Source organism: Dermochelys coriacea, chromosome 6 (assembly GCF_009764565.3).
Source record: "Dermochelys coriacea isolate rDerCor1 chromosome 6, rDerCor1.pri.v4, whole genome shotgun sequence".
In the NCBI taxonomy this organism is placed as follows: Eukaryota; Metazoa; Chordata; order Testudines; family Dermochelyidae; genus Dermochelys; species Dermochelys coriacea.
This window is the reverse complement of record NC_050073.1, coordinates 59,310,023-59,337,921: the sequence shown is the minus strand read 5'-3', so window position 1 is coordinate 59,337,921 and position 27,899 is coordinate 59,310,023. Positions and strand designations below refer to the sequence as shown.

The 27,899-nt window shown below is 45.6% G+C and overlaps 1 long non-coding RNA gene across 1 annotated transcript; it reads left to right on the top strand.

Annotated features, from left to right (window-relative positions):
- The first annotated feature begins 543 nt into the window (after nucleotides 1-543).
- LOC122460692 lies at nucleotides 544-27,485 on the top strand. The gene is made up of 3 exons (XR_006282154.1): nucleotides 544-832; nucleotides 11,741-11,850; nucleotides 25,647-27,485. It is a non-coding gene; the product is annotated as an uncharacterized LOC122460692 (long non-coding RNA).
- Nucleotides 27,486-27,899: the final 414 nt, after the last annotated feature.

Genomic DNA, 27,899 nt, shown 5'->3' with positions numbered 1-27,899 from the left:
CTACCTCTGTTGCCTTGAGGTTAATGTCTATAATGTGCTCAACCTTCAAACCATCCAGAAATTGCAGATAGTTCAGAATAAAGCAGCTTGCTGAGCAGTGATACTTCTCTCCATGATCTGCATTGGCTACCTGATGTCTGGCGTGTTAAGGGCAGATTTTGATCTGCAAAGTTCTACATGGTTTAGGCCCAACCCATTTGAGTGACACTCTCTCCCCCTCTGTGATGGTATAGCAGTTGTAATAGCTGAGGAACTCTAGCTTCTAGTTACTTGGAATAAACAAGATGGAGCTCTGAAATGCTTTCCTCTCCCCATACTCAGGCACCTTGGCCTGAAAGACACCAAATCCAACCTCTCTGGCAAAACATGTAAAGAGACTCGCCTATTGGACCAACCTTCTCTGGATGTGAGGCATGCAGAGTGAAGGGGGTTTTTTATGGGGGTAGGAAACGGGTCTCTGCTGTCTATTTTTGATTATTATTTATTATTGATGTGCTGGGTTTAGTCTGTTTTAAATAGATGAATGTGCCTGGAGTATGAAAGGGGAGTAATAAAGCAAAATACATTTAAAAACAATATCCTGCAAACTCTTGCGTTTCTCTCTTCCTGCTTCTATTTTGCTCTGTCAGTGCAGTATAGTTGAGAGATAAAAGGAAGAAAACTGTCTCCAGCTGTGATTTAAGAACTCTAGGAGTGAAACAGGAAGGTTTTACAAGCTCCTCAAGCACCTGGACTGTCTGTCTGTACAGTGCCTATCCCAACGGACCCTGGTCTATGACGGGGCCTCTAGCTGCTACCACAAGATAAACAGAGAATGCAATGAGCTGCCCAGGTAAGGCTGTCTTACAAAGCAGAACGAGCATGTGCAAAAGGACATGTAGGAGGTTGCTGCTAAATGATGTGGGTGGGTAGAGCAAATCCATACAACACTTTATAAACACAGGTTGGAGCAGGGATCGTGCCTTCTTGTGTTCACACAGTACTAACTTTCTGTTGCTGTTGCGGGTGCTACAAGCAGCAATGAACTGGCTCTCCAGAAATGCCTCAAGAACCGGTGGAGTGTTGTGAGGAGGATCTGGGATGGGAAGAATACCAGGAGCATTTGAGTCTGAGTCTGGAGAGCAGGGGCTTGGGGAACCTATAGAGAGAGGAGCTGCAACAGTGAGAGGAGATGGGGGTTTCCAACACTGATGTAAAGGAGTAGTGTGGCAGAGGTGTGGATGGACAGACAGACGCATGTGAGGAGAGGGAGTCCAGAGCAAAAGACAATGCTGAGGTTGCAAACCATGGAAGCCAACTGAAGGGCTGAGTTGAGATGAAGTTGTGCTTGGGGAGGCGCCTCATGCCCAAAGAACCATGTCTGTTTTTGAAAGCTGCAGGAAATGGAAAGCCAGACATTGCGGGTCAGGGACAAGTCACAGAACTTGAAAAATGGTCTGAGGAGTAACAGCAGTAGCTATAGTTGTTGTTCGCAGTGAAAAGACGAGTGAAATGAAAAGTAGATGGAAAAACAACTGAGGGCCAAGAATGGAGTCTTGTTGGAACAACAGAGAACTGGGTCCAGAGGAGGAGCCCATACTGGAAACAGTTTGGTAAGAACAGAGCCAGAATGGGAGGGAATTGCAGCAATAATTGCATTGTTTGGGGGGCTAAGTCTAGGGGGAAGGAGTGCTCCATGATGCCAAAGGCTGCACTGAGGTAAGGAAGAAGGAATTGAGACAGCTCCTGTCTTTCCACAAGAAATGGGAGTTCAGGTAGGCACCCTAGTAACATGAGAATCCTGTCAGCAAAGATTTGGGAATAGTGTTTCATGAACTCATGGAACTACACTTAGAACTTTGAAAAGGGCCAGTTTAATCCAGATCATTAGAAGATGATACTGTCCAGTGGTGTACGTTATCCTTTGTTTTGAGACTCTGGCTCCATGTCTGCTTTTCACAAAGCCTGTACTTTTTCTCTAGAAAACTTCCAATTAAAAAATGTTCTTTAAAACACCCTAAATCAATACCTGCTGTGCTGTGACTAAGCCCCTCAGGCAGCATTGTAGCTAATTTATAACCTCCCCTTCTGAATGAAGGGGGGGGGGGGTTCTGCTGGAAACAGACACATTAAGCATAGGCAAGGGCATTGAGGAACACAATTCTGCAGTAAACCAGGGAGGAAATGGGAATGTGGGTGGGTGGCTGCCAGGTGTGACAGTTTCTTATGTTTCCTCATGGGTAGACCAGAACTCCTGTTTCCTTAGCACAGCTTTCTGGGCTGGGTGGGGTTTATTATATTGCAAATGTTTGGAATTCCAGGTTTTAATTTTCCAAAGATTTTTAATTTTGTTTTGTTGTTAGCATTCTCTCAGCCTCCTCTTGGTGACATGGCTTTAATCAAAACTGTGCTGCTTTATAGGGATGCAAATTGGAGCCCTCATTCCTTCTGCAAATTAATCTTTTTACGGTTTTATTTTTATGTCCTCCACCCACCCACCCACCACTATCACTTGCTCAACACATGGAAGTGAAACTTCTCCATTTAACGTTCTCCAGACTTTATAACTGTCTGTGTAGCACATGGCTGCCAGCTACACAACTGTCAGAGGTCAGAGCCTGTGAGGTGGTGTTTCCCTCCCAGTTTCTAAATGGATGTTGGTATGTTGTAAAAAGAAGAATGGGAACCAGTGGGGAAACAAATTTATATTTCTCTTAGCTTTTCAAATCCTATTGCCCCTCTTTGGTGGCATCAGGCAAAAATGCTTTGAAACTGGAATGCCCACCGTGGTAACACTGGGCTTTCAACAGCCCACCATCCTAGATGCGAGAATCATGTGGAAGTTTAGCCATGTGTCTTGTCATCTCTCTGGAGTTTAATCTCCTACATGGAAAAGGAGGGGGGATACAATTGGGCAGCAGTTGGAGTAACACAGATGGATACATTGTACTTGCCCAGATAGAAGTAAAATTTAGCACTTCTTTAGGTTTCCTTTCACATGTGGATCTGGAAGCACTTCACTAAGATGCCGAGCATTTTTTAAGGTAGGCAAATATCACTGTACCTATTTCATAGATGGGGAAACTGAACTACAAAGCAGTTAAATCAAGTGACTTGATCAAAGTTACACAGTCTGTCAGCAGCAGAGCTAGGAAAAGAATTTAGGACTTCTGACTTTTACCTTTCTGTTTTAATCTTTAGACCACAGCAAATATTTCCTGTATAGATGCCAGTGTTGATTCACAGGACAAGGATGTGGAACACAAGTAATAAATGCCAGTACTGCTTAGGTCTACAGTCACAGACCCTGAAAAAGAGACTAGAGTACATGGAACAAAAGCAAGCAAAGTTATTTTTAAATGCTTTTGATATATGTGCTTTTAAGGAATTTCTTGGAAGACATGCTTGGAAGATATTAGCATTTACCCTCCTAATGACTGGGGAGACTGAGATTCCACTGCAGTTCCAGCTTTTAGTTAAGGAGGCTATGCGAATCCTGGTTTCGGCATGACTGCAGTCATGTGACCATGGAATGTCATGTTCATAAGCAACAATGGAGTACTCATGTCATTTAAGTGCAGTGATTCCCTGAAAAATTCCATTCTCATTTTCTCTCATCACCTCCAGATCTGATATGTTCAGTTTGTAAATCAAACTTATTTTTTTCCTGCCAGCCCTAAAAATTCATCCTGGATCTAAAAGTAAAGCCTGACTCCAGCTTGCTCTCTCTTACCTATGCTAGCCTAGCATGTCTAACAGCAGTAGAAAAACAGTAATAACTTTTTTCACTAAGTTAAGCCAATAGTCAGCTGTGCACGCACTGGGAACAGATCTGTTGAATGAGATCTGCCATTGTTACAGTCACTTTTCTGACAATAACAGCACTTTAAGATGGGTGTGAACAGCTGGAAAAGTTGTCTTTTTTAAAAAAACAAAAAACAATTTTTGATAACTTTAAAACAGGCAGTTGGAGGAGTGAGCCTAGTGATGGAAATAGGAGGCAGGAGGCCTGCTGGGTTATCGTATCATTAGGGTTGGCAAGGACTTCTAGTGAGTCATCTAGACCACCCCTCTGACTATGGCAGGATTGATTTCATTATCCCTAAACCACCTCAGATACAGATAGCTGTCTAATGTTAATCTTGAATGTTTCCACTGCCGACAAGCCCACAGAATTCCCTCAGCGGCATTTTCCATTGCTCAAGCTGTCCTAATGTTTACATATTTATCCTAATATTTACCTTGAATTTATCCTGTTGTAGTTTAAGTCCATTTATTTCTTGCCCTGTCCTTTTTGGCTAATCAAAATAGAACACTACCCTCTTGATAACATCTCTTTACATCCCTAACCTGGGTCAAGAGCAGAATAACTGCCAAGATGGAGATAGATACTATCCTTCTACTAATACAACCAGATACAGCATTTAACCTTGGTCACAGCATCGCATTGCTGACTTTTCTTCAGTTTGTCATCTCCTGAGGCCTGTGATACTTCTCTGTAGCACTACTGCCTAGCCAGTGCTTGCCCATGTCATGTTTGTGTGATGATTATTCCTTTACTGAATTTCATTTTTCTTTCCACTCTATTAAGAGCCTGCTCTGATTGTACTACTATCCTTCAAAGTATTTGGAACCCTCCAAGCAGCCCACCGGCTGAAGGTTTGGGTAATGTACTGTGGCAGTGGATAATACTTGATGCTTCAGTGTAAGTTGCACCCCTGAGCCCCATAGCACCTGGTCACTTGTACAGTTCTCCTCCTGAAGGAAAAAAATACTACTTGTCTCTGGGGCGCTCAAACCCTGAACATAAGGGCCAGTTGAATCCCTCTTACCATGAATTTGCATAGTTATAATGGTCATAAAATTATTCAGCCTTTTAAAAAATTCACCCATAGGGGAGGTCACAAGGTCCAGTACTATCAGCTCAGTTCCAAAGGGTGACCATACACTATGTAAAGATGTAGAACTTTTTGTTTGCTCTGAGTTTACTGCCCTTTAGGTTTATCGACCGACTCTTTTGGTCTCATATTATTGGCCAGAGTAAGACAGAGGGATGTTTCACTTTTCGCTGTGTCCTCCATAATTTTGAATACACCAATCAAGCCTCCTTTGCTATTTTACCTTTTCATCCCAAATAATCCTAGTTTATATAATCTCTTGTCAAATGTAAATCCCACCTAGACCTCTAACAACTTTATTGTTCTTTTATGGATATTTTTTAACCTTTTTGTAGTGGGGCGGCTGCCCCACTCCATGAGAGAAAGAGCTGGAACAGGCCAGAAAGGCTGTGCAGACTGGCAGCCAGTCAGCAAAGGCTTGTGAAAAGCCAATCAGGGCAAAGAAAGAGGCAACCAAAATTAGACACACACAGTTCCAAAAGAGTTCATCATAACTGTCGAACATTTAAAATCACTTTTAATTCAGCCAGGAGTACCATCTAATTTTTAAGCTGCTTCTCTGTACTGGACAGGCTACTTGATTCAATTATTAATGAAGGTCAAGATTTTCAAACCTGAGTTCTTAAAATTAGACTCCTAAATTCAAATTTAAATTCACAGGAGTTGCCATACTAGATCAGACCCACAGTCCATCCAGTTCAATATCCTGTCTCTGACCGTGGCCAGATAGAAACTGTACATAATTTGTAAATAATTTTTATACTTCATAGCTTTTATATTAGTATAGTTTAGTTAGTATAGCTTGTTTTTCCCCATCCTGGGGACTCCCTACCTGTGGTCTAGGGCTGTGCCCAGAGTCCTAAGGTTCAAGAATCACAGGTCCTGCATTTGCTCCTGCTCCGTGAGCAACGATCATCAACACTGCCTCTACTGTTTGAGTGAGATGCCTATCTCTGCAAAGTGCAGTATTTGTTGCTCATTTCCATCAAAAACTCGCAAAGCTCATGAGCTTTGTCTAAGGAAACACCTTACGCTGAAGGCTATGAGGCCGTACTCCAATTTGGGCCAGGCAGATCCTCTTGTACATTAGCCCCCAACAGATGAGCGGCACATCTCCAAGCATGTGCTTAGTAGCAGAGTCTGCAGCTCCTAAACCTAAGAACTCTTCCTCCAGGGCTTCCTAGGAGAGTAGAGTCCACTCTCATGGTCACAAGGCCAGATCCCTGTTCAGGACTGTCTATAAGAGAGATGATCCCTACCGGAGCCCATCAAGGTTGGGTGAGTCCTCACACAGGAATTCTGACAGGCGAGCACGGCTGGAAACCCCCAGGCTGGAGGATAAAGCATGCAAGAAGAAAGATTCACTGGTGACTCCAGTTCCAAAACACAAGGACTGTTATCCACTGGTTCTGCCTAGGAGCGTGGGTCCGAAATCAGCAGCTCATTCATTCAAGGACTGCACTAGCCCCCAAGAAACACTGGAACCATTGGTTCCGACCATCAGAACCCCCTGAACATCAGGATGTATGGAGACACGTATAACACCATAGGATATTTTCCTCCCTTATCCACAGTCTCCTATCCTGTGTGGCCTGGCCCTCCTGTGGGCAATTACACTAGAGGACGATATTACTTCAGTGTCTCAGAAACCATCTCATCTCCAACTGTCGAGCAGGAGTGATCCGGTACCAAAGGCCCCACCATTGGCAAAGGGAGCAGTTTTTTGGATTCGGACAAATCAGGTGTTCTGGCCTCTCCTCCATCTCCTCAGAGAGAGCTGAGCCCTGACAGGCAGTTGAGGAGATCTGGACACTACCATCTGGGTGCAGGTGCAGGGTCCAGGGCTCCTCACAGTGGCCTGGGCTCCCTGGGCAGCTTTTACCACTGCCTGCTCTGGCTTCTGGCCTGGTTGGGGGTGGGGTATGGGGGGCAACAGGAGGAGCGGGGGTGGGGGGGACTAAAGCCCACCTCAGTCCCCTACCAAAAAGAGGCTGGCACTGCCAGCAGCAGCTGGTGGTACCGCTTCACGCTTACCCGAGACTTGCAGTTGGGGGGGGCGGGCAACGCAACCTCCCTGCCTCCCAAATTATGCCCATGTTAAAAAGTGAATAGGCATGCCTCTCCCCTGTCCTTGAGTGTTCTACCCCCAGCATCCAGCCACACCTCCACAGAAATATCAGAGGGCCAGAGGCCTTGATTCTTGACCCCCTTTACCACCATGACCTCAACTCATTCCCAGCCATCTGCAAAGGGCTGTTTTTGCATCTCGTTTTAGATCCGCCTTCTACCAAAGATGCCATGACCTCTTCCCTCATTGTATTCAGAGACCATCTTGCAGTCTTCACCCACAGTTGGGACTTGATCATGACAGACAGTTGGGTCTTGGATATTATCCATCAAGAATACTCCATGGAGTTCCTCTCCCTTCAGGGACCACTCTCTCAAGGTGATTCTTCATCAAGAGGTGGACTCCTTTCTACAACAAGTGGCAATAGAGCACATCTCACCTCAGTATCAAAGGAGAGGGTTCTATTCCCAGTATTTCCTAGTCCTCCAAAAAGATGGAGGATGGATACCCAATCTGGACCTTCAACAACTAACCATCTTTATTCGAAAATTGAAATTCAGGATGCTTACATTAGCATTGATGATTCCCTCCCTATGGGAGGAGATGTAGTTCATGGCTCTTGAAATGAAGGATGCATACTTTCATGTAGACATACCTCCTTTCCACAGAAGGTTTCTGCAGCTTGTGGTGGGCCAAGAATATTTTAGTTCAGAGTCCTTCCCTTTGGGCTAGCAACAGCATCCAGAGTGTTTACAAAACTTTTTTCTGTGGTGCCAGCCCAAATGAGATATCAGAGTTGCACAGTTTTCCCATATCTGGATGATTGGCTCTCAGTATGTCACTCGTGCCAAGAGTGGCAATGGGTTTTCTGCTGCATCTTCTAGCAACTCTGGACATCTGCCTATACAAAGAAAAGTTTATTTTATTACCCACACAGAAAATAAACTTAATCGGCATGACACTGGACTCTGTTTCCTTGAAAGCTTTCCTTCCCACAGAAAGATTTCAGTTAATGAGCAGCCTGATGGTCTGGATTACTCGCAGATCAAGAACTACAGTCAGAATGTGCCTTATAGGCCACATGGCTGTGTGTACTTGTGAGATGCCATTTGCCAAGCTTCATTTATGATGTCTGCAGGCCTTGTTCTGGTCTGTCTACATTCTAAAGATCACACCAATTTCAGGGTGTCTGTTCCCGCCAGAGCCATCGCCTTTCTTGCCTGGTGGTTGAACCTGGAGAGCGTGAGAGAAGGTGTTCCCTTCAACACTCCTATCCCCACTGCCATCATCACTTCCCTTCTGGGTTGGGGTGCTCACCTGAACAATCACACTGCACGAGGCACATGGACTCCACGAGTGGCAAGTTGCACATCAATATAATAGAACTTGCAGAGCCATTCTCCTTCTTATACATTCACACCATATCAGGGTGATTTCAGACAACATTACCACAGTCTTTTACATAAACAAATAGGGGAGAGCAAGATCTTCTTCCCCTTTGTCTGGAAGTTGTCAGGCTTTGGAACTGGTGCACCCAGCACCACATCACTATCCAACCTCCCAGATGCTCAGCACTCGTTAGCGGACAACCTGAGCAGGCACTTCTCTGTGGACCACAAATGGGAGGTTCACAACTCTGACCTGAGAGAAATATTCACTCGATGGTGTACACCTCAGTGAGATCCCTTTGCATCCGAAATGAACAGAAAACTTCACCTGTATGGCTCCAGAGGAGCTATGGGCCATGACTCCCAGGGCAATGCTCTCCTGGTGCAATCACTTAAACCAAGAAGGTGAGAGAGTTGTGAGCCCCCATAACAGATGCTCCTTATATGTTTTCTCACAGGGAAAAGGTGTCACTTTGCCTTCATCCTGAGTTCCTCCCCAAAGACATTTCTGAATTCCATGTCAACCAAAGTATCCATTTACCATGCTTCTGCCAAAGATAAAATACTTCATTCCCTCGATGTCAGATGTGCCCTGGCTTTTTACCTACAAAGGACCAAACCTATCAGAAAATCACCAAGACTTTTTCTCGCCATAACAGAAAGATCACAAGATCAAGCAATATCCTCTTAGAAAATCTCTTTGTGGTTTTCTGGGTGCATCACTGAGATTACACTAACCTTCTCCACAAGCTGCCTATAAAGTATCCCTGCAGGACATTCCAATACTAGACACGTGCAGAGCAACCACCTGGAGCTCCAGCCACACATTCACTAGTGAACTTGCTAGCAGGCCTCTGCTGCAGATACAGCAGTGGGAACTGCAGCACTGCAAGAATCTTTGCTGCTGGCTTTCTCACACCCTGCTCCAGTCTGAGCACTGCTTGTCAGTCACCTCCATTTGGAATACATATAGGGACCAGTACTCGAAGAAGAAATGGAGATTACTTTGAGATGTGTGGTCCCTATCTGTATTCCACTACCTGCCCTCTGTCCCCTCTGCTTCGATCATATTGGTTTTCACAATATGGAGAGGTGTCAGCGCACACTGCCTCATGTTCCCTAGGTTGGGAGCGTGAGGTGATCTACTGCGCACATGCAGGCCAATGGACACTGCTTGTTAGAATTTCTGGACTCAGGTGCATGCCTGCCCATGTGTGGAATACACATAGAGACCACACATCTCGAAGAACCTTCAGTTACTGGTAAGTAACCTCCATTTCAGAGGCCACTGGCATTCTTACCAGTGTTCATTATCTCACATTTCTTCAAGTTAAATGCATTTGGCTGTGTTGCTGCCCAATTTTCCAAAGTGTTTAAAACTTTGCAGAATGCCTCATAAGCCTCCATCATCTACCACCGTAACTTCAAGTGTGGCTTTACTCTGAAAAGTGGCCCTGTAAATAGGCCATCTTGAGAGTCTAGGTTTGTCTCTCAATTGCTACAGATCAGCTCTGTGTAGTTTACAAGTAAAATGGCTTTTTCTAACCATCAGTCCTGCAAATCTGAAAGTCAAGCTGGATTTTTTATGAATCCTGCCTCACTAATAAAAATTCTGCAGTCAGGATCCAGCTAAAAATTCTGTCAGTGAGACAGAAGCAAAGTGAGACTCCTGGGATAGCCAGAGTAAAAAAGTAAAATCATCTTTTAGTTACTAAAAACAGCAGCTATGACTCTGACTACCCATAAGGAGCAGATGTGTTGAATAAACGGTAACACGTTTACATAGCCAGTATTCAGAGAGCGTGTCAGCCAACTGGGACAAAGGTGGTCTAGCATAGTGGTCCAGGCAGGCATCAGAACCAAGGACTAGGGTCAGAGCTAGAATCACTAGTTGGAAGCTGGAGTCATTGGTCAAGCTGGAGGGCAGGAACAGGAGTGAGCAGGGTATTAGGTAAGGAGGGTTCAAGGCAGGGACAGGACAGAGGCAAGGCTCGGGGCAGGGCAGGAGCAGCCAGGAAGAAGGTAGCACGGGGTGAACATGAGCACTGAGCAGCCAGCAAGGTGCTGCTGCTGCTGACTTAAGAGTTGGCATGCTGGCCCCTCCAGCCAATTAGATGGTCTGGCTAATCAGGCAGCCTGCTGTTGGCCAACTGTACTAATGAAGCTGCCTGGAGATTAGCTCTGCTGCGGGCCCTGATTTCTGACAGAGTGGAACCGCACTTTAATATTACCAGCAACTAGCACCCACTGTTTGCCTCTTCCTCCATATGTAAAATAGCATTGATCTTTATACCAGTTCCTGGAACATCCACTGACGGCTCTTGACTCTGAGGAGTAGCCCTTAACTTTGTTTCCTATTACTTAACTGACTTTTAATGCGTGAAACTTTGCCCCTTGACCAGTGGTTATTTATTCTCTGTTATAGTCGTTTATAAGAGACCTTTATCAAAAGGTGTTTGAAAATTCATGGGACCACAGTCTGTTTATTGGGTCACCCTTATCTGCTCTTTCAATGGCCTTTCTAATGCAGACTATGGCTGTATTCTCACATGCAAAATGATTAGCAATTGAAACCACTCAGTGTGATAAAACTTTAACCCCACACCCCAGAAGGGGTTAAGTGAGAACATGGTTGGAAAGTGAGTCAGAGTAGGTGTGTAGTAAAGGACAGAAATGAGTGCAGGCAGCATATGGGCTGCATTCTTTGGATTCAGTTCAACCATAAAGTGCATGAGTAGCAGCCGTGTTAGTCTGTATTCGCAAAAAGAAAAGGAGTACTTGTGGCACCTTAGAGACTAACAAATTTGAGCATAAGCTTAATACATCCGATGAAGTGAGCTGTAGCTCACGAAAGCTTATGCGCAAATAAATTTGTTAGTCTCTAAGGTGCCACAAGTTCTCCTTTTCTTTTTTCATAAAGTGTATGTTGTGCTGCTCTGTAGTAGTTCAGCTGACAGGAAGTTGCAGAGGTCCGCTGACAGAGAGAGAGGCCACTCTCCTCCTTCCCTCCCCCCCAGCCCTCCCTAATCAGCAAGTTCTGCAGGAGGCAGAATGGAGCTGATTCAGTTTAGTTACCTTATTATAGACACTGCTTAGGAGAAGGGGGAGGAACAAATAGTGTCCATTTTCTGAAGCTAATTTAAGTCTCAGTGGTATCAGCAAAAAAACGAGGAGTCCTTGTGGCACCTTAGAGACTAACAAATTTATTTGGGCATAAACTTTCATGGGCTAGAACCCACTTCATCGGATGCATGAAGTAAAAGATACAGAAGCAGGTATAAATATATGAAAGGATGAGGGTTGCTTGCGAAAGCTTATGCCCAAATAAATTTGTTAGTCTTTAAGATGCCACAAGGACTCCACTTTTTTTTGTTTGTGCTAATTTAAGTCGTCATTGTCATCTGCAGAGCAAGCCACGATGGATCCATCTCTGGGTGCACCGGAGTCTGGCCACATCTGCTTAGGATTTCACAAGCAGAGAACAGACCCTGCGTTAAAGCTAGGAGAATATGTTGAGGTAATAAGAAAAGGAGTACTTGTGGCACCTTAGAGACTAACAAATTTATTAGAGCATAAGCTTTCGTGAGCTACAGCTCACTTCATCGGATGCATTTGGTGGAAAAAACACCACCTGTTGAGGTAATGTGTTCCTGGGTTACGGCCCTAAACTTCCACAGCATGTGGCAAACTCCTGGCAAACAATAATCAGACAGGTTTCAGAGTAGCAGCCGTGTTAGTCTGTATTCGCAAAAAGAAAAGGAGTACTTGTGGCACCTTAGAGACTAACAAATTTATTAGAGCATAAGCTTTCGTGAGCTACAGCTCACTTCATCAGATGCAGCTCATGAAAGCTTATGCTCTAATAAATGTTAGTCTCTAAGGTGCCACAAGTACTCCTTTTCTTTTTGCGAATAATCAGACACTCACTCTCTTTTCCTAATTGTGTTTTTATTTCCCCTGCTTCTCTCCTATCCTCCAGTGTACCTAGCAGGTATTCTCAGCCCAAGGCAGGGCAAAGTCTACTATCATCTCTGTTCCTGTTAATCCATCTCCATTAGTTGTTCTCATTCTTACTGGAGGGCAAAGGCCTTTCCTGTCCATCCACCCACGTCCACCACTCAGCTCACTGCAGGCCCTTCAGCACTGTTCTCCTGTTCATCCATCTGTAGCAGCTATTTGTAGCCCTGCTGCTGGGACAGGTCTCTCCAGCATTACTTCTGCCCATTCATCCATCTCCACCATTCCCAGCTCAATTGCAGAGCAAAAGCCGGTTTCGCGTTGCTCTTCCTGCCCATCCAGTTGAAGGGCTTTTCTGAAATTTCAGCAGCTTGGACAATGCTAGTTGGGCTGGGTGTGACATTTAGATAACTGTCTTTGCTCACCATCACCACGGTTAAAGCTGTTGGGGACAAATGTCCCTATTGGCATCATGCGTGGGTTCTTTGTCAGAATTGCTGCCACGAACTGTATGACTATGAAGTGGTGTCCAATGTCTGAGTGGCCTCCTTTTCCTGCCCTCATTTCTCCAAATAATAGCTTCCTGGGGGAAGAGACTAAGTGGTGTGCTACACCAAAAGATTTCTCCTGTATCTCTCTGGTTCATCCTCAGATGCCACGTGGATTTATATTTTTGGAACCAAATCTTGTCTAGAGACTAAGTCCAAGGCCCTTGCCCAGTGGGCATGTAGGTAACCACCTCTGCTAGCATTCGAGGTCTGTGTGCACTTCTTGTGGCAGGAACACCCAGCCTTTGGGTAGTATAGGATGCACATCAAGCTCTTCTATCTCAGAACATGCCTGCTGACCACCTAGCTCAGCTGCACATGCGGTAGTGGAGTTTGGACTGTCCTTCATTTTCATCTGGGCCCCCATATTAAACATGGCTATTTCAGTTAACTCACCCTTTCATTCCTTCTTCTTAACTGGCCCAATTCACTCCGAGCCAACTCTCCCCCACAAAAGCACACAGATCAACAAAATTTTCCAAGAAAACTGTACATGCAACTTTTAATTTCTTTGGGCCAAATGCTACAATTCTCAGCTGTAAGCTGGAAACTCCGTAGGACAAGGAAATGTCTTTTGACATGTCTATATACAGCATCAGGCACACCAGTGATGCTGTAATAGTCAGCCACAGACAAATTGCATTGTTAAGTTGGAGCTAGGGTAGTGATCACATATCAATAACTTAAGGCTAAAAAAAATTACAAGAATGTTGTAAAAACAATGAGGAGTAGTTGTGGCACCTTAGAGACTAATACATTTATTTGGGAATAAGCTTTTATGGGCTAAAACCAGTGGTGAGCTGGAGCCAGTTCGCACTGGTTCGCTAGAACCAGTTGTTAAATTTAGAAGCCCTTTTAGAACCGGTTGTTCCACTTCTAAATTTAACCGGCCAAAAGTGGCACTTTAGGCACCTGGAGCACCCAAGGGGAAAATTAGGCACCCACCTTAGGCACCAGATACACCCAGCCCTGGAGCACCCAAGGGGAAAATTTGGTGGGTGCAGAGCACCCACTGGCAGCTTCCCGCCCCACCCCCAGCCCCAGCTCACCTCCGCTCCGCCTCCTCCCCTGAACTCGCCGCCCAGCTCTGCTTCTCCGCCCCCCAGGCTTCCCCCGAATCAGCTGTTCCCGCGGGAAGCTGAGGCAGGCTGAGAAGCAGGCCGCGGCTTCCCGCTCAGGCCCAGGGAGGCGGAGGTGAGCTGGGGCAGGGGGAGGGGAGGCGCGAGGAGGGCTGCCCACACTGCAGCAGGTAACCGAGGGTGGGGGGTGCGCAGGGGAACCGCTCCCCGACCCAGCTCACCTCCGCCACCCTCGGCCTGAGTGTGAAGCCGCTGCCTGCTTCTCAGCCTTCCCAGGCTTCCTGCCGAACAGCTGATTTGCGGGAAGCCGGGGGAGAGGCGGAGAAGTAAGTAGAGCAGGGCGGGGCGGTGTGTTCAGGGGAGGAGGCGGAGCGGAGGTGAGGTGAGCTGGGGCCGAGCGCGGGGCGGGGAGCTGCCGGTGAGTGCTCTGCACCCACCAAATTTTCCCCATGGGGGCTCCAGCCCCGGAGGACCGAGGGAGTCGGCGCCTAAGGTGCCACTTTTGAGGTGATCAGTGGGGGGAGCGGCTGCTCCCCCCCAGTTACGCTCCCCTGCTCCTAGGAGCCAGAGGGACCTGCCGGATGCTTCCTGGGAGCTGCCCCAGGTAAGCACCACCGGGACTCCCCACCTTGCCCCCCAGCAGGTCCCTCTGGCTCTTAGGGGCGGGGTGGGCACCCACTACGGTGGCCCACGAGACCCTCCTGCCTGGTTCTGGGGGCAGTTAGGGGACAGGGGAGGGGGTGGATGGGGCAGGAGTCCTGGGGGGGCATCAAGGAACGTGGGGGGTTGGATGGGGCAGGAGTCCCGGGGGGTGGGGGTGGGCAACAACCCCCTCGTGGGGTGAGGAGGAAACCCGTTAAGATTTTGGCAGCTCATCACTGGCTAAAACCCACTTCATCAGATTCATGGATTGGAAAATACAGTAGGTAGGTATATATACAGACTACATGAAAAGATGAGAGTTGCCTTACCAAGTGGGGGGTCAGTGCTAAGGAGACAATTCAATTAAAGTGGAAGTGGGCTGTTCTCAACAGTAGAATACCAAGGGAGGAAAAATCACTTTTGAATGTTGTAGTCATCACTCATCAGCAAAGAAACAGTTTTAATAAACTCCAAACATTAGAAATCCAGGAAACTCAGAGTCAAGATTGAATTGAAAAGAATGTCAAACCTGGATGCATGAAAATACACAGTTAAGGCTCCTATACAGCCTTAATTCTTCACCTGACTGATGGCAGCCTCTGCCCTTGCCTTCTGTGTTCCTTTTATACCTAGGGCCTGATCTTACTCATGTGAGTTTGCAGGATCAGGCATTGTGTTATTTTTTAACCAATTACCTGTTCTAAGTTCAAAGACTAAGGCTGAGGTCATCTTGTTTGGAAAAGCCACTGTATTTCCTATCCCACTTACCTTCTTCAACTTTCCCACAAGGTCTCTAATAAGAAGCATATAGTCTTTGGAGAAATCTACATTTGGAGAGGACATTGCACTTGTACAGCTTGTATTGACAGGCATGTTAGACACTCATTGCAAGTGTGAAGTTTTGTCACCACTTTAACCTTTGCTCTTTTCATATAAGTGCAATAATTCCCTAGCTGGGCCTAGCAGGTTTGTACATAAACACATTTGCACTGTATTTACTGATAGTTGTTTAACTGTTGTCACATGGAGCTTTAATGAAGAATGGGAAATAGTGCAAATCCTTTTTTTTTTTTCTTTCCCTGTTGCCAGCAAGTAAAAAGGCCAGAGTTGGTACAATCACTGAATACTTAGGAGTTAGGAATTCTAGTATTTGTGGTCACTGATTAGATCAGACTTTGTTATGAATGGATAAGGATCTCAGGGTTTCTGGGCCCCATTCTCTCCTGTGTCTGAACTCCATCCTGCACAGTGAAGTGGGTGAGGCATCAAAATACAAAATGTAAACAAACACCATGAATGGCAAAAAGTAAATTGGGATCTAAAATCATTATATTTAATTATTATTTATTTATTTGTATTATTGTAGCACCTAGGAGCCCTAGTCATGGATCAGGACCCCATTGTGCTAGGTGCTGTACAAACACAGAAAACAAAATGACCTTCCTTGCCTCAAACAGCTCACAATCTAAGTCAGTGGTCCCCAAACTTTGCAGCGTGCCCCCCAACGGGGCACAAAGGAACATGGGGGGGCAGAGAGGAAGTGTCACCCTGCCCCACGCTGCTCCCAGCTCTGCTCTGGCCCCGGCCGCGGCTCCACTCCTGACCCCGGCCCCATCCCCACCCCCAGCTGTGGCCCCAGACTCAGTCCCTGGCTCCCAGCCCGGCTGTGGCTCCAAACCTGGCCACGGCTGCTGGCCCTGACTGTGGCTCCACTCCAAGTCCTGGCCCCAGACCCGCCCCTGGCCTTGACCCCTGGTTTCTGACCCAGCCATGGCTCTGGCTCCAGCCCCAGCTTCAGCCCCCTATTTGCCCCCCACCCCAGAGCCATAGCCCCACTCCAGCCCTGGCTCCTGATCAAAGCTCCCGGGGGGCAGGGAGGAAGATGAGGACATATGTAAGGAGGGACCACTGATCTAAGTAGAAACATTATGTCTTACCTATCAGAAGTGTTATTTATTAGTAAAGGAGGAACGAGCATTTTAAAAGAAGGATTTTGAGCTTAAGTGTCCCTTTAAAGTTGTACTTTTATTAGCAATTCTTTACTTTTTCACTGTCATATGGATCGCTACATCTTGAACACGGAGGTCCAGATTCTCCACTCCAGTGGCATGAAAGGCCAGAAAGCACAATGCAATTCCTGCCAGGGGAGAATCCCTGAGTGGCACAGAGCAAGCATAGCCCTCTCCTATGCTACCTTCCCCCAGCCCCTAGTGCAGGGGATATGGCGAAGAGGAAGGGATTGGCTGGAGTGCTACTGTACTCCAGTGATTCCCCAAGTAGGGCACCGGCCTGTTGGGGCCACAGCCAGCTGCCATAGTGTACAGCAGCCCCAAGATCGCTCTAAACTAGTCGGGGAATGGGGATGGTGTAGAACCAGCCTCATGTTTTGGGACCCACAAATGGTTCTTCCCTCAGCTTCTTCAGGTGCTTATAGGGAGGTGAGAATTGGGCCACTAGAACCCAATCCAGCTCCCAATAAAATCAATGTTACAACTACTTAATTCAGCTGTGCAGAATTGGTTCTTGAGTTATTGTTATCATTCATCTCTGCTGAAGAACCAAAACATAATATTCAATATTAAGTCCAAAATAGAAGTAATGAGTTGCAAGTCAAGACTGAGGAGCAGATCTATGTGAAAGCCAGGGGACTTGAATAGCAATTGGTGCTGCAAGCTGGGACTGAGAAGCCATGGTAGCGCTGGACATAGGCCCAGTTTTGACTAGAAAAGAGTACTTCAGGAGTGATGTGACGTGGCAGGAGGTGTCTTAGTGTTTGAAAACCAGGGGGTGCTCCATATCAGTTCTGAGTGCCTTTGGGCTCAGCGGGGCTGGGCTGTACAAAAATGTGCAAGCCAAATATCATGGGTGCCCCAGAATTTAAATAGCAGAAGGTGCTGCGGATTTTTGTGGGACACCAGCAGAGCAGTCGGGGGAACCTTACCAACACTATACCTAGCTCTAGACAGTTGTACCAGTCCCTGGTTTCATCCACTGGCTAGAATATTAAAGAAGAAGAGGAAAGAGAGACAGCAAGTGAGGGGAGGAAAAGAAACAGAAAAAGACCCCCAAACGTATTTTGGGGGAAGGGCTGGATTTTGAAACACTTGTGATCATGTCTGGCCTTTATACTAGTCAGTAGTCTTTCATGTGTGTCAGAGAATGTCACTGCAATACCTGTGAAATACAGCTAGCCTCAGCAAGGGTACTGAACCAGGAAACTCAGTATTTCCTTGGCCACTTCATACATGATAATATGGTTAAACCCCTCAGCATGCCTTGTTATAACACACATCTTATCAGCACTGGCTGATAACAGCCATCAAGAGACAAAACTGACATCATTCACAAACTCACTAGTTTAGGGTAGAGCCTGAAGTATCTTCCGACGCCAGCAGCCGTGCCTGACTGGGTTGAACTAGCTCTACTGAACTTTCAGGCATTTTCCTAGAGGAGGAGAAATAATAAGAATTAGCCCGAGTGACTTTTTTTATTTCCTATGTTTTCTGCCATTCGGCAAATGATCACAGAGCAGGTGGGGGTGAGTTGAGTCTTTGCCAACTAAAAAAGGGAAAAAACTCTTGTTTTACTTGGCTGAAGGAGGAGAGAAAAAGTACTGCTTGAGATTTGACACAATGTTCAGATCCAAAATTCCCCCAAGTTCACAGGGTTTGGGTTCTGGGGTTTGGGTTCAAAGAGAGAATCTAGTTGCCAAATTCAGCTCTGGATCCAAATCTCAACTTCCCAAGGCTAGGTATGGATGGTTGGGAGGGTGGGGGAGTTAGTTGGTTCAGGGTCATTTCTAACTGCAAGGCACAGAAGTCCTTGTCAATCAGTGTGTTTGACTGCAGTATTGGTTCCTGTGGACAAACCTAGCAGCTGGCTCTGTCTGGTTTTGTCTAATTTAATCAGGGGTGAATTTTAGGGCTCAGGGAAATGGGAAACTGGATACAGCAATAAAAAGTGCAGGCCTTTGCTGTACGAAGTTCTCCAGCTAGTTCTATGACCTGCTCTTCTTATCATAGGCTCCCCAAAATAGCACTGCTATGATGCACTTAGTCTAGACATGCAATACCCCAAGTATTCTAGTCCTGGCTATTCCTCTGGAAAGAGACTGCCAGTCATGTTATGTTGTGTTGCAGTTTTGTGGCTGAGACAAAAGGAGACCATATTAGATCAAATTCATTTTCACTTGTGGTCTACCTGCTTGAGCCTCTGAAGGCTGCCATAAAACTAATAATACTGTAAAAAAAGAATTGATTAAAAATTCCTTAAGTAGAATTTGAAAGTGCAAGGCAAACATTAATACGGAAATAAGGTTCGACTTCTGTGCTGAACATACTCATTAATCAGGCTATAGAGAGAGGATAATTAAGCACATAATACATTTTAATTGACCTTTTACAAATATTTTCCCCTTCTACGAAATCTTCTTGGTTCTTCTTGGTTCACCAAAGAGATTCCCAGAATGCATCATTCTGTGGCAGATCACAAATATCATGGGCTGCAATTAGACTTTTGGGAATTGTGATATTGCATTCTGGGATCTCTTCAGTGAGCCAGCAAGAACAAAGAGGATTCCCTCAGATGGAAAAATAATTTTTGAAAGGTGGATTAAAACTGATTGCTGTGTGAATGCCCTTCGCTCCTCAGCCCCAACCCAATCTGGTCCCTTGGGACATTCAGCACAGAAGTCTGTGTTTAAATCAATTTTAATCATTGCACTTCACCTTGGAATTCAGGCCATCATCTGAAAGGCCAGAGGAGTAATCTACTAACTCTGCACTCCTTGAGGGAGGCATCCATTCCCCCACTTCAGTGGAAACATATTGCAGTAATGACTGGTGAGCCCTGCCTATACACAGAGCTTCTCATTTACTCCCCCAACTCTGCCTATCTCCAACAGAAGTGTAGACAGCTTGATTGGACAGGCAGAATAAGAGAGGAGGCTATTTAAAACCAGCCCAGCATATATGTAATGGTTTTGTTTTGGTCTGTTTTTTTTAACAGTATGTGCCTAGAATGATTTTGCAGCCTCTGCATATGAAAATTGCTTGACCCATGTCCACTTTTTCAGAGAATGAATACACTAAAATTCAGCACTGTTTTGGACTGCCACATCCATAGTTTTGACCCATTCCAATGTGTATGAGGTTTCTATTCCAACTTTCAAATGTCACCAGCCTCCAAGAGGCCTAAGCAAAGCTGGAACCTCCAGGGACAACTGATGAGCCAGAGACTATAAGGATCTTACTCTGCTCTGCCTAGCACCTTGTGTAGTCATTTGTACCTGTACTAAGTCAGTGCAAAGTGGATATAAGACACAACCAAGCAGAATTAACCATTCACCTACACCAGTGGTAGCATTTCTCATCTACTTGGCTCTCCCCTTCCTCATGTGTAACTGACTGCACAAGGTACCAGGCAGTGGAGTATCAGGCTGTAAGTAGCTGGAGCTTTTAGGGGATGTGCCGGTAGGCCCCAAAAGAGTTCAGTGCAGAGCTTCTGTGAGGGTGACAGGAACAAAAGGCAGTGTCTTCATTGCCTACCCCTTTGTCAGTTTAGACATGGCAAAAAGGGCCAAGACTCACTGGACTGGCTGAGCTGTGCTTGGTACAAATCCAGAGGGAGTTCAGCAAAGTGACTTTGAGCCTTATTTCTGGCTCCCTGAGCTGAGAGTCAGCACACAAACTTCTGGTCCTTCACATACTTTAAAGCATCCTCAGGGCAGTTCTATTTTACAGCAGCTATCTATGGTCCAAAGTGGCCTTACAGTAGCTGGAGATCAAGTGCACTTAGTGGTAGATCCCCAGCCAAGTAGATCCCCACGTTTTTCCCTGGACATATCCCCAATGCTGGGTTTGGGAGGGACAGGTGGCATAACAGCTGCTATGCAGACTGGAGATTGCCCTACACTGGGGGAATCCCAGGTAGCTAGTTCAGCTTCGGGTTGCCACCTCTGAGGTACAAAAAACCCCAGACACCCAGGATGATCCTGAGCCCATAAAACTGGACAGCTGGCAGTGAGTACTGAGGCCCCCAGAGATTTATCAGGACAGCTAGTTCTAAAACAGGACAATCCTGGGAAACCCTGAATAGGCACTCCTAGTTATGCTGGGTTTGTGCACATCTGTTTTGTGCCCTTAGAACCATGCAGAGAAGACTTCACAGGCTGATGATTCTGACCCAGAGAGTTCAAAGTCCTGTTGGGGTGTACTGCAAATTCACTGCTGCCTTGCACCGAGACGGATGTGTTTCTTAATCTGTGTGGAACCTGACCTAGGTGTAAGCAGCAGTGAGAATCCGCGGTGCTGTGGGGAGGGGAGGCTTAAAGGAAGCTTTGGTAAACAATGTGACTAATTTCAAAAGTCCTCACCTAAGAGTGCTTTCCAAAATACTCCATTCTTAAGAGACCTTGGTATCTCTCTGCCTACTTGCAATAGTTCTAGAGTGCTTCCCATGTTGGTATCTAAGTGATGATACATTAGTTGGTTTGGTGCTTACTATTGCTATTCCCCATCACTAAAAAATATCAATTTTAAATAATGAGACAGTGGGAGACTGGATGACTCAAGCGATTGGTAAGATATTAGAGAGCTTTTCACCTCTAGAGCCAGGCTCCAATCCTGCCCAGGCATATGGAGGCTATTCAGTGACCCTTGTGAAGTGGTGTTGATGTCTAGGGCCTGATCTACATGAAAATTAAGTCGGTTTAACTACATTGCTCAGGTGTGAAAAATCCATACTCCTGAGCAGTGTAGTTAAGCCAGCCTCACCTCCAGCATAGCCAGTGCCAGGTCTATGGAAGAATTCTTTTGTGGACCCCTTCTGCCTCTCTGGGAGGTGGATTACCTATGCCGATGGGAGAAGCCTCCCATTGGTATAGGTAGTGTCTACACTGAAGTGCTACAGCGTTGCCACTGCAGTGATGCAGCTGTGCCGCTGTAGTGTTTTACTTGTAGATGTACCCTTAGTGTCCACATCACAACACTCCCCTTGACAATCACTGCTAATTGCCCTCCTGCTGACTGTCTCAGCTGAGAAGCCAAGGAATGAATGGGTCATGAAAATTCCTCTTTCACCACTGAGGTGGCTCTTCAGGTCCAGTTGGTAAGGGTGGAGGAGGGAAGCTTGCACTGCTGCTTCACATGCTGTACATATTCTGTAGGCAAAGGATATGACATCCTCAGGGATGTCAACCCAGCACCTTTTCCAGCACTAAATGTATGAAATGGTGATACAGTGAAAGAACATTGTTAATATAGTAAAATGGTCATGATAGGGTTAACTGGATTACCCAGAGCATTATGGGATGGAGCCTTGCTCCACTTTTCCCTTACTGCATATTTAATCAGGGGATGTTCTTCTCCACCACTGTGTTGTGATGCAGCTGAATAAAGCAGCAAGTTTCCAGCCTGCAGTCCAGTGTGTGAAATGTTTTTTGTTGAACTGAGTGATCCCTTTACAAAAATCCAGGCTGCTAGACATAACTAGTGCCTACCTAAGAAGGAAGGTTTCAGAATTAGTTTCAGAATTCCCTTGAGGCAATTCCTGTAATTAAAAAAAAAGAAAGAAAAAAAGAAAAGACAAAATTCTGAATTGAATTAAATTAAATGTTTTTAAAAAGGTATTTCTCTGTCACCTACACTACTGCACTGGTAGTAGGTCCCATAAAAAAGAATTCTTGCTCCAACCGCATCCCTTCACCACAGAGGAACACCCCATCTCACTCCCTTGTGTTAGCACTTTATGGATGAGAAAGTGAACACATTCTTAGGGCACATCTTCACTGTAAGCACAGCATGGCACTGGGAGAGAGCTCTAAAAAACCCTCCTCCACGAAGGGAATAGCTCCCAGCACTGGGAGCGCGGCTCCCAGTGCTGGTGCACTGTCTACTCTGCCACTTTACAGTGCTGAAACTTGCAGCACTCGCGCTTTTTTTTTTCACACACCCTAAGCGAGAAAGTTGCAGCGCTGTGAAGTGCCAATGTAGACAAGCCCTCGATAAGGCCCCCTGGACAGAATCAGCTTTACATGTTGGTAGGATACTGAACAAGCAAGTGGCTTGCCTTCCTACCTCCTCTCTCCCTGTGGGTGTCATTGCCAGTCTCACTGGCGAGGGCACCACAACATGTATCTCCCCAGAAATTATGCCTTTGGGTGCTGCTTTCCCTTCAGTTTCCTGCTAAGACATTTGCTAGCGAGAGTTTTGGTGAATCGTGAGTTGCAGTGGCTTAGATTGATATGGCTCAATTTATTGCATACCTCTACATCTCTTGACTGATTGTTAAATGCTTCAGCGCTGCATTCTGCCATAGTCTCTGTGGAAGAATCTGATGGTATCCTCTGAAGTGCCAATCATTGTGATGCATCACCAGAGGGGAGTTTTTGCCTCATGTACCTGGTAGGTTTGGCTGCATTCATGCAGTTAATTAGACAAACAATAGAAGATACAATAGGAAGGACTGAGGTCCCCCACATGCCTAATACCTCCCTCTATGTAAGCACAAGAAGCAGACAAATTATGGGCAGTAGACTGTGGACACTCCCGGAACCTGATCTTAATGTATGGTCACTGCTCAGTGCTCTTAAAACAAGGGAGAAGCCACTGACAGTTTTCACTAATGGAATATGCCTATTGGTGATCAGTTTAGTGCTGGGCACATGAGGAGAAGTCAATGTGGTTATGTAACTAAGCCCATTTGTAATGTGAGAGACTGTTGATATCACAGTAACTGTCCATTTCCCCCCTGAATCCTAATACTGTGTATGCTGCTAGTACAGCACCACTGCAGGGGCCAGAGAAATACTGTTGCGGGATAAATTCGATGCACTCTCCCACCTCAGTAGCATTGCCTCAAACCCAAACTCTCCAACGCGGTTTTGCAAGCAGCAACCTCACCGTGCTACACCACAGCTAAAAGGCCCTGGGGATAACAGGAGAGGAGGTAAGACGAATAAAGGGGGTGGGTGGAGCTCAGTGCTCCCGCTTGGTGCCCTTCAGCCAGTTGGCAGGAGGGAGGCTCATCCAAACCTTGTTCTGTTTGTCAGAGAAGACACTTAGTACGTCAGTGCCAGGTGGGGCCTGGCAGCAAAGTACAAACACTTGCCTGCTGCAGCATGCCCTGTTCCCACAGGTTAAGCTCACCCTCCTTCCCTTACAGCACTGCATCGCAAAGCCACGAAGGCTGTCGAGAACTGCATGTCCTGGGTGTTATTAACCACACTTCCCCTGTTGGTTTATTTTGTTTCTGTGCTGGAGCGGAGGCTTGGCTGGCGGTGCTGTATGTGGGGGTAGGAGGTTGTGGCGCTGACTAACACACTACAGCTTTGGGCAGGTGAGGTGGCTTTGCTGGCTCAGCGTTCAACACACTTTCTTTATGTCTAGTCTAAGAGCTTGTCTACACTTAAAAGGCTGGTGGGCCCAGCTGCACTGATGCAACTGCGCTGCTGTCACGCTTCAGTGAAGATGCTGCCTACTCTGACAGGAGGGCTTCTCCTGTCAATGTAGGTACTCTGCCTCCCCGAGATGCAGTAGCTAGGTCATCATGGAAGCCCTCCCATCAACATAGTCCTGTCTACACCGGGAGTTAGTCAGTATAAGTGTGTCACTCAGGAGTGTGGATTGTACCAACATAAATTGCTAATAGAAAAGGAGTACCTGTGGCACCTTAGAGACTAAGGTGCCACGAGTACTCCTTTTCTTTTTGCGGATACAGATTAACACAGCTGCTACTCTGAAACCTGTCATAAATTGCTAGTGTAGACCAAGATTTAGCTGGAGCTATTCAAGAGGACTTTGGAGCTTCTTTACCATACATAGGTACTGATAGACCAGAAAAGACAAACTGCTCACCTAGTTTGGGTCTCCTGCCTCCAAAAGTGGCCAATACTGGATGCTTCCCAGGAGGCTTGTAAACCTCCACAGAGTCTCTTGTTGTACAATATTATCCCATGGGGAGGGCTGAGAAAACAAACTTTGCATCAACTTTTTTTCCAGATGAAATTATTGCTTATACAGTATAGTGAATTACCACCTGCCATCTAATTGGCTGAGATGGTCATGGAATGTAAAAGTTTTGCAGTATTGCCCTCCCATAGGATATTATCCATGCTTCTGTAACTTCCCAGTCAGACTGCTGCAATGTGTTCTACATGGGGTTACACTTTAAAACTGTCGGGAGAGGTTGCAGGACTCTGGAACTCATTTCCCACACCCCCTTTGGTCCAAAATGGCTCACAGTTGGTGACCTACTGAGCAAACTGCAGAAGACAAATACTGAGAGGGTTTTTGTAGAGGGCTATGGGTACGCTTCGCAGAGCAGTGAACAGGTGGAAAGGAGTTTCTGGTGGTGTCTGGCTAGCTGGGTTCCTGCTGAATTGAAATGCTGCTGATATTCAGTTGCATTGTTAAAGGCTCCTAGAGCCTTGGGTAGCCATTTTATTTTTAGTTATTTAAAATAGAAATAAATAAATGAATACATACACATATCTAGTCTGTTAGAACTACTGACTGGCTCATCATAAGCTGAGACAAGAGCACATGAATAGTAGTGTGGTGTAGTGGTTAGAGTAAAGGACTAGCCATGGGCTCTGTTCCACATTGTGCCACTGACCTCCATTCCCACTCTAAAATGGGGGAAATGATACCCCCCTTCTGCAAAGCACACGGAGATCCTTACTTGAAAGGTGTAATAGAACCTCAAAGGTATTTTTTAACTATTACTATTGATTATTTAACTCCCTACATGAGCTAACCTTCAGAAGCCCCAGGAGAGAATATCTCTTCTGCAAAAAAGACCTTCTACAGTATCTAAGCATAATGACAGGTTTCAGAGTAGCAGCCATGTTAGTCTGTATTCTCAAAAAGAAAAGGAGTACTTATGGCACCTTAGAGACTAACACATTTATTTGAGCATAAGCTTTTGTGAGCTACGAAAGCTTATGCTCAAATAAATTTGTTAGTCTCTAAGGTGCCACAAGTACTCCTTTTCTTTTTGCGAATACAGACTAACACGGCTGCTACTCTGAAACCTGAAATAATAAGGAGTGTTTGGCACATAACTGACTATAAACTTACCATTTTTAGAATTTCAGGAGCTGCAACGATGACCCAACACAGTTCTACAAACGCACCTCAGTCCATTGTCTGCAGTACAACCTGCTACTCCAGTCCTGAACCCACACAACTCTGCCAGACATTTTAATACTGATCTGCAGCATCTCCTGTTATTCTGATCTTTGACTCCCTCCATATTTCTGCCAATGCAGCTCTATTTTCACTCTCTCTGCCCCCTCTTATTCCAATCCTGGGTCCCCATCCTGTCCTGCTAACGCATGGACATCAGTCATGATCATGATCTTCAGCACCCTCTAAAAACTGTTAATCAGTCTATTTACTGGTTTTGTGATCTTAAACCAGGTTTGAACTCAGCTCTCCAGAGGTGAAAGCATAATGCTTCATAGAGCATGCCAACCAATCCTGTCCCTAACCTAACAATATTTTAATAACAAAATCCAACCTCAAAACCCACAGCATTTTCAGTTATTGTATTTCATCACCACACAACTGAAAACAACTTTTTTTTTAACCACCCTTGTTTTTTTTGCATGTGAATCATAAACCATGGAACTTAACAGATGGAAAAGACCTTGACACAAAGCTTCTCTCACTTATACTAGTGTAAATCTGGAGCAAGTCCACTTACTTCAGTGGTATTGTTCCAAATACACACCAGTATAAACAGAGCAGAATTTGGCCTATAAGGCATTAGAGACCAGCTAGTGTCCATTCAAAAGCGCTAGTACAGGTCTCTTAGCTACAGAATATTCTTTCACTCCATTTATTTTTAAATGTCCTAAGAGACTGAGTTTTCACCTCTTCCTCAGAAGACTGTTCTGCTGCCTAATAATAGATTCACAATTAGGGTTTCTTTCCTGATATTCATCCTAAGTTTTCCTTTGTTTGGCTTTATTTTGTTATTCCTAGCCATCCCCCTTGGTTCACCCTAAGTAACATTTAATAATAATATTTTATTCTTCTGTAGATCTATGGGTCTCGAAGGGCTTAGCAAACATTCATTAATCTAACCTCACAAGCATCATGGGAGGTGGGAGAATCTTGTTCTATATTATTATCTGTTTTACTGATGGGAAACCTGAGACAGAGAGAGGTTAAGTTCATGCAGGAAGACAGCAGCAGAGCCAAGAAAGGGATCTTGATCTTCTGTCAGTCCTAAGCTATAACCGCATGATTATCCTTCCTCCCATGGTGTTCACTCTCTTGTGGAATCACTGGACATTTCACAACCTGACAAAATAAATATTTACTGCTCCCAGCCTCAGTGGTGTCTGGCTACAATTATGCTAGGACAATAGGTGATGTCCAGGGAACACACTTGGTGTTTGAATTGATTAAGGGGCTGGAAGATTGAAAACTAAGGACTGGATGTGACCTGATGTAAATCTGAGTTACTCTAGATTTAAATTGGGGTGTGACTAAAAGCAGAATTTGGCCCTAAGAGCCTGAATCTCCTCTCACTTATGTTTGTATAAAACAGAAGTATCTCCCCAGAAGTAAATGGAATGACACCAGTGTAAAACCAGTGTATGAGAGAGGCGAAACAGGCTCTTGATTATGCCTGTGAAAGTGAAGGAAGGTGCAAGGGGACCTTCCCTCCTTTGCACTTCGCACCGGGGCCAGGAAGAGGCCCTGGTCCCTGCTAACACCCACTAGGCACCAGCAGGGGCAGACAGTAGGGCCATATTCCCACTCCATTCCACTGAACTATTGGGGAGCACATGCAGTACCCTGCTAAGGGTGTTGCAGTGGCTGTGAAAGGGGGAGCTCCCAGACACATTATGCCTCCCTGAAGTGCATCTCCAGGAGGTCTCCCAGGGCGGTGCAGCTCCAGCACAGGACTATGCCTAAATGGTACATATCAAGCTCTCAGTGGGGCTTGATTGTCATCCCCATGTATGGGAGGTTAGGATGGACACATGGTTTGTGAAGTGTAAGATTTTGTGAACCTTCTTATTTGGGTTTTGGCAAAATTAGAGTTCACAAAACTCTTGCAACTTAAAACTTTTTCCTCTTGCAAAGTAAACCCACGTTTTTCTCAAGGTTGACTCACTGTTAAAACATAATGTTTTTCTAGCTAAAGGGAAGTCTGCACTATGTGTTAGAGATAAAACAACCTCCTCAAAACCAGGCTGGTGTCCTACATATGGCATATATGCTCCATTTGTTGTTTTATTAGAATCTCTCGCCCTGTCTCTCTCTCCCTCTCTCCAAGCCTTTTTTCACAGTCCCTTGTGATGTTTTGTACTCACCACACTCACG